The sequence below is a fragment of the Camelus ferus genome, chromosome 9 (genome assembly GCF_009834535.1).
Source record: "Camelus ferus isolate YT-003-E chromosome 9, BCGSAC_Cfer_1.0, whole genome shotgun sequence".
NCBI lineage: Eukaryota > Metazoa > Chordata > Mammalia > Artiodactyla > Camelidae > Camelus > Camelus ferus.
In genome coordinates, this window is record NC_045704.1 from 77,946,573 (window position 1) to 77,954,101 (window position 7,529).

General features: G+C 51.0%; 1 long non-coding RNA gene across 1 annotated transcript in view; it reads left to right on the plus strand.

Annotated features, from left to right (window-relative positions):
- Positions 1 to 7,034, plus strand: part of LOC116665922 — a 29,538-nt gene extending 22,504 nt beyond the window's left edge. Inside the window, exons 2-3 of the long non-coding RNA XR_004322760.1 lie at positions 4,053 to 4,198; positions 5,629 to 7,034. This is a non-coding gene — a long non-coding RNA (uncharacterized LOC116665922). The remainder of the gene's footprint in view (positions 1 to 4,052; positions 4,199 to 5,628) is intronic.
- The last annotated feature ends 495 nt before the right edge of the window (positions 7,035 to 7,529 follow it).

Consider the following 7,529-nt stretch of genomic DNA (forward strand, 5'->3'; position numbering starts at 1 on the left):
GCGGGACACGTTGTGCGGTCCTTCCTGAGCCTTGGGAAGGGGTGTGAGGGGGTGGGGTGGAGGGGAACACAGAGCCAGCCCAGGAGTCTGGAGGCCTCTCCTTGGTTTCTTGACCCTCAAAGCCTGTCACATGTGCCCACCCCACGCTGTTCCTCCACGCGAAGCAAGGTTCCTTTCTCTAGCACCCGGACACTACTGGGACCCTCAGTGACCAGGCCCTCGTTACCTCCCCAGTAATGCAGCCGTGTGGGACCCTACACAGGACAGAGCAAGGGCCTCAGAGTCGAAACACTCAGTTTGAGCCCTAGCTCTGGCTCTCAGCTGTGTGCCCTTGGAACCCGAGTTCTCGTTCAGGTTCACTGCATGTCAAAAGCGCTGACAATGACCATAAGGGTTACTCAGGACAACACAGGTCACGCGTCTGGAGCAGGGGAGGGCTCCGTCAGTGTGTTCCCCATCATCAGCTCCCTGTAAGTCCTTCCTGCGCTCCCAGCTCTCCCTGCGGAGCCACTCAAAGTAGACCTGAGAGCTCCACAGCATCTCTCCCCCAGCGGGCCTTCTCCAGCTCCCTCAGCCATCCCAGGATAGCGCGGTGCCAGGCAGGCTGCCATCTTGGTCTCTCCAGAGCTGTGTCTCAAATGCCCGCTCCACAGGGATTCCTGGGAAGCCTGGTTGAACATGCAAAGCCCTAGATCCATCCATGGGGAGTCCAGGAATGAGTCCCAGAATCCAAATTTTTACAGTCTCCCCAGGGGTTCTGATGGGAGCCAGTGCTCCACCGCCCTCCAGCTGGCAACGTCCTGCCTTCAGCGTGTCACCCAGAAGAGACCAGTGCTAGGCTGCCGCCCTGCCGGCTTGGACCTGAGAGGCTGTCCCTCAGGCTGCCTCCCGCCCTCCCCACTCAGTCCGCTGGTGTGCTTGTGCCCAGGCAGGCATGTCCTTCCAGAGGAGTGTCCTGCTGTGCTCTACTCTGGAGCCAGGAGCCCCTGCCTCCCCAACTCTGACCCAGAATATTTGTCCACAGAGAGGCCTGAGCAGACAGCCCCGCAGGGCTCCCAGAATGAGCCTGATGGGCATGATCTGTGGCTCCGCTGCCCTCCCCAGCAGGCGGGGTTGTAGCCCTGTGAACAGAGCGCAGAACTCAGGTCACCAAAGACCCTGCCCTGGATTCCAGAATGAGCCTCAGAGGGAGGGGCCAGCTGTGGAACAGGCAGTGGGGGGCTGCCCTTTGGCCTGTGATTGGGATCCAGAGGCCTGCAGAGAAGATACGGGGCCTCTCCTGCCCTGAGGCCGACCACGTCCCAGGGACAGTGTGGACAGCTGCAAGGTCCCGGGGGAGCTGAGCCCCCAGGACGACAGTGGCCTCTGTGATTCCAGGCAGGCACCCACTGCGCGTTGCCCTTCAGTCCTCTCAGAATGTGGTCCCCTGGGCTGGAGGAGGCCTTAGAAAGACCCACCACCCTTAATTCCTGACTCCCTGGAACACTCCCTCAGACAGTCAAGGCAGTCCCTGTTCCAGCCAGCCCTGACCGTTAGAACATTCTTCCCCAGGCCAGCATCAGGCCTGCATTCCTGGAACATCCACCCAGTGTGCCCCCTCTTTTAAGGCAAGCTTGTCACAGATTAAGAGCCAGAATCGTGCCCTCCTGGAGCTGTCTAGGTAGTTATCAACACCTGAACACCTGGTTTCAAGTTTAACTCTTGGAACCTCAGTTTCCTCATCTGCAAAATGGAGACAACCACGGCTACTTCTTATGGAACGCTTTCCCTGGCCAGGCACTGCACTAAAATGTCACATGCCCTGCACAGCCTGATGTAGTGTCTCCTGACTCAGCCTCCTCCAGGGTCCTGGCTCCAGGCTGGCTGGGAAGAGGTGCGGGCTCCTTCTGCTGGCAAGAAGGTGAATTGCAGACAGGAAAGGTGATGACTTGGAATCAGACCCAGGGCAGAGACTGAGGCCCCTGCTGTGCCCTTCCACCAGCAAGCTGCAGTTCCAGGGAAGATCCTGAAGGGCAAGGCAAGGGTCAAGAGTGGCGGGCTGTGGTGTTCATCCAGAACCCACCCCCCACCCCCAGGGGAGGACAGAGGCCCCACAGGGCTGGGTGTCCCAGCTTGTCCCCTCAGGGACACAGGTGGGAGCTTCAGAGACACAGATGTCCTGCCTGGATTTGCTTATCCACCTGGTAACAAAATTGGCAGGTAGAGGTCCAAAGGGGCTTCCGGTCAGGAGGACTAGCCGACTTGGAAGATTCTGGAAGCTTTGCAGCTCCTCTGTGTTTGCCTTTCATGATAGTGGCTTCCATTTATTGAACACATCTTTTTAAAGGACACTATGGTAAATGGCCAATCGCATGCCTTCATCCAGAAGGCAGACATCTCCCTTATAGGAACACAGTTAAAAAAAAAAGGGATTCCTTCATTCATCCTCTTGCCACTCCTGTTGACGAAAACAAACATGTCCCATTCAAAGCAGAACATTTAGCTTTCTGTTAGTGCCAAGAGCTGTGTGATGTGCTTTATGGGTATTATTATTTTGTTCTTTCAATAACCCTACAAAGCAAGTATAATTAAGACTATTTCATGATAGGGGAAACGGAGGCTTGGAGACATAAGGGAATGGTCACGTAACTGGAAGAGCTGGAATATGAATCCATGTCCTCTGATGTGAATGCCTTTCCACTAACCGCACTGCCTCTAGTTTGTTCTTGTCCCTGTCCCTCAGTGATTATCTAAAGAACCTCTAAAATGAGCGGGACCTCCCATCTCCACCTCTTCTCTCTTAACCCACTGTCCCTGGGCGAGTGCAGCCACTCCCAGTCTGGGAGATACCTCCATCGATGGCTCAGACTCTGGTCTCTCTGCACCTTTGCCCCAGCTAGATGTCCATCTCTTGGTCAGCTTTGGCCAGTGTCCCCAAACATTTTGAGTTCACCATGCTCCAAACTGAGCTCGCTCTCTCCACAGCCCCCACCTGCTCCTCCTGCTGTGTCCTCATCTCCGTCTGTGCTCCCACCATACACTCCCCACATCCAGGCACTGAGTCCTGTGGTTTCTTTAAATCTCCAGAATCTGCTCATGGTCTTCCAATCCTGCTGTTACTGCCTTAATTCAGATATCCTCCCCCTCCACCCCTTATTCCACCACAGCCTCCCCCACTTCTCACACGATGTCTCCTCTTCAGGGATTCTGACGCTTCCCCACCTTTGCCCAACAGATCTTTCTAAAATTCAGATCTATACACCTCACTTCCCTGCCTATAAATCCATCGGTTACTCCCATTGCTTTAAGGAAAAAGATCAAACTCCTTAGCTTTGAGATTTGCCTTCTCTCCAGTTCATACTCTTCCCACCCCAAACCCATCTGCAAAGAAGTACCCTGAGCTCCAGACATTGCTGTACCTTCTGCCTCCCCTCCTTTCTTACCTCACACCTACCCCTCCTCCCTGTCTCACCTTCAACATGCCCTCCTCCTGGAAGGCTCCCTGGATTCTCCTTGCCTCTCAGCTGGTTCAGGGTTTGTGATCTGAGAAGACATGCCTTGTCTTATATCTCTGTCAGAAACCTTAATGCAAGGTATTGGTGAACATCTTGATTTTCCCTCCCACTAGATGATGAAATGCTTGAGGACAGGATTTTGTGTCTTTTCTGTGTAATACCCACAACACATCTAATAGAGGATCACTGAGTGAATGAATGAGTGAATGAATGAAGGCGCCCCTTGGACACAAATTTCTCCCACGTTCAGCTGCATATGAGGGGGCCTCCCCCTCTTTCCTATCTTCCCGACAGCTGGTGTCGCCGGGACACTAGTTCTGTGAGGGCAACGGACTTGAAAAATGATCAGGGACCTACACATTAAACTGAGACCAACCTTCTCCTTCCCAAGGGACCCTGCCAGCCTCCCCAAAGCCCTTGGGGCTGGTAGGAGGAAGCATGAGGTACTGGATTGATCACCTTCCCCACCCAGCACTGATTATGCGCCAACTGTGTGCAAGGCCCTTTGCTGAACGCCTGAGCTTGTGCACGTTCCAATGTGACCATCCTTTGGTCTAGTTGCAGATGAGACTAAGGCAAGCACAAGCCGCAGGGGACAGGAATGAGCTCCAGCTGAGCACTAGAGGACAAATTCGGCAGAGTGAGGGTGCCGGGAGCTGAGGCAGTCAGCAGACTTGAACTTGATCTTGAAGCAGAGAGAAAAGGTAAGAGCTTTGATGGAGAAGGGGATAGTCCTGTGTCGAGGCTGGGGATCAGGACACACTGGCAAGTGTGTTCTAGGGACAAAGAATAGATGCTTTACCTGGGGCCAGGGTTTTGGGAGGGTCTGGTTGGAAATCAGTTTGGAAAGGGACATCAGGACCTTTGGAAGGGTCCTGAAGGACCTTGCCGGGCCAAGGGGGTTCGGAGTTGAACAGTAGGGACGTATGGTGAGACCCACAGGACAATGGGAAGGACCCGAGGCTGGGGTGGTCTTTGTTTTCCGGAACAATATCACGTGGGGTGGCTGTGCAGCCCTGGGCACTTCCTCCTGGCTGTCAGTTGAGGAGCCATTCCCTCTGAGGCCAGCAGGGGGCAGGACCAACCCACAACTTTTCCTTAGCACAGTTCTGGCCCTCCTGGGAGTAGGGAGGAGCAGCAGGCCCAGAAGGAACAGCCCAGCTGTGCACAGCTCTGTGTATGTGCGTGTGGTGTGCGTGGTGGGGGTGACAGAGGGAGGCGGGCTCCTTTCCTCAAAAGGCCAGTGTGTGGCCACTGAAGCTGCTAGGTCTGGTGACCTGACGGGACAGCCCTGGATTAGGCACCCACATTTCCTGGGCATATGTCCCAGCCCAGTCCAGCTCCCGGCTGTGCCCCTTGGTTTCCCTGGCCCTTCCCTCCCAGTGAGGGAGTCCCAGCATCATGAGGTCCCTGCACTGAGCTCTTCAGGGCAGCCCAGCTCCTTTGGAATCAAACAAATCCAGAGAAGCAATGAGGAAGAAAGAAGTCCCATTCCTCTGCTCACTCCCTTCCCTAAAAAGGACCAGAGAAGGTGGTCAGGATTAGCAGAAGTCATTCGCATGGGCATTTGACAAAGATTTATCCAGTGGCCTCGTGTCAAAGACAGGGACACAAAGGCAAGGTAGCATCGCAGCCCAGAGCCCCCAGGGCATGGGGCCAAAGGCTCCCATGACTTAGTGGGTGAAGGCTGAGGGGCTAGGAACAAAGTGCCCAGAAGCCCTGAGGAGGAGAGGGTGCTTCTGCTCAGCAAGGACTGCAGAAGTTTTGATGAGGGAGGTGATACTGGAGCTAAGCCTTGAAACACGAGCAAGATTTTGCCAGATGGAGAAAAGGGGGGGGACATCTGGGATGGGGGAACCAGCAGAGCAAAGGCACAAGAGGTAAGGCTGTGTTTAGAGAATACTGATGAACAGATATGGTTACATATGCTCCCCACCTCCCCAGCCTTACTGAGATATAATTGCTACTTAACACTATGTAAATTTAAGATGTATGACATAATGAATTGGTATATGGATATATCGAAAAATGATTACCACAATAAGGTTAGTTAACTGTGTGTTTCTTGTATGGCAATCATTGTGTTATAATATTTATTTATATTATGTTTCTAATTCTCACATCAATCCTCAAGGTGCTATGATCCCCACTTCACAGATGAAGAGACTGAGGGTCAAGGAAGCAAGGTGACATCCCAGTCAAGGACCACGTGACCCACCCTGCCCCCACAGGACTGGAGTTGGGGGTGGGTGGGTCAGAGGAATCCCACAAAGACCAGGAAAGTCCTCCTCCCCCAGAGGACCCCACCGTCTTGCCCCAGCGTCTCTGGCCAGGCTGTGAGATCTTCCGGGCAGAGATCTGTTCTCAAACAACCAACAATTTGTTGGCCTTTCCACTTTCTCTTTCAGAAAAGTTCTTATGCAAATTCTGTTCTGGTGGGTCAGAGATTTTGTCCAGGCCTTGGTCAGATAGAAAATAAAGGAGGAGCCCTGGGGTGGAGTGATAGGAGCAGGGGCTGGGCCAGACCCCAGGGCAAGTCAGCCTGCCCCCACGAGGTTCATACTGCTGCCTGAGAGCTGGCTTCTCTCCCCAGGCTGCCTCTGTCTCCCCTGCCTAAGTGGCATGGAGGTGCTGAGAGGGCAGACTTCCGTCCACAGACCTCCCTCCTCTGCCAGATGAAAGAGAGGTCTGCTCCTACAGGGCTCCGCTCTGGGCCTCAGGACAGCTGCCCTCACATCCTCCCATGACCCCTCCTTTGTAATCCCCCAGGGCTTCTAAACTGGGGTCTCTCTTGTCTTTTTCTTGCCAGAGGCCCCTTGAAAAAATCAATTTATATATGTATATGGAATCATTATGTTGTATACCTGAAACTAATTTGTTATATGTCAATTATACTTCATAAAATTTATACTTTGTAAAATTATAAAATTTATGATAAATCAGATCAGAGGAAGGCATATAAAAATTAACAGCATTCTATTCACCCTTCCTCCTTGCCCCCTCCTATTCCCCAGGGAACCACTCTTAATTTCTTATTTATCCCTAAGATATGTTCCTTATAGACAAGCATATATAGCTACACATAACTATATATGGTTTTTTAAAAAATACAAATGAATCATATCATAGCCATATTGTTTTTCAGCTTACTTTTTTTCCCCATTTAATGTCATATCTCAGGCATCTTTTTCATGTCGACATCCATAGACCTACCCATTCTTTGCAATGACTGCAAAGTCCTTTGTAAAGACTTGAGTAACCAGTTCCTTTTTTGGACATTTAAGCTGCTTTCAGTTTTTACTATTACGAACAGTGCTGAGATGAACAACTGTATTTGAAGATTAATTGCCAGCCGATTAAAATTTGAATATACGTTCCCAAATTGCCTTCTAAAACCACTGTAACAATTTACGGTTCCACCAACAGTGTACGAGAATGCCCATTTTCTTGCATCAGCACCAACACAGGTATTATCAAACCTTTAAATCTCTGCTGATTTGACAGGTGAAAATGATATCTCATTAAAAATTTTGAAATGTCTTTAAGAGTGAGGTTGAGCATATTTTACTGTATTTGTTGGCTATTTGAATTTCTTTCTTCTCTCTTTGTGAATCCTATGTTATTGGCCTTTGACCATTTTGAGGGAGGGCTATTCATCTTTTTGTCATTGATTTTTAGAAGCTATTTGTATATTAAGGAAAAAGCATCTAAGATCCATTTTATTATCTCCTCTGCTATAAACTCCATGTTTGGAAAAAACGTGTTAAAGAATGTTTGTTATTAGTTTTTTCTCCATTTTCTCAATCTAATTCTGGTATACAGACCCTCAGAATGTTTATCAGCAGGGTCTGCATTGAGTTAATGTAATTCCAGCCAAAAGCAAAGCCTTAGACTTTTTGTTAATCCCAGAAGCCTCACTGCAGCTAAATGGTTGGCTTCCTGAAACATTTTAGTGGCCTGAGGAACCCTAGGATCTGGGACCCTGGCGTGGGAGCTGCAGCCCCCTTAGCAGCAGTGTGGTCTGCACCTGTGCGC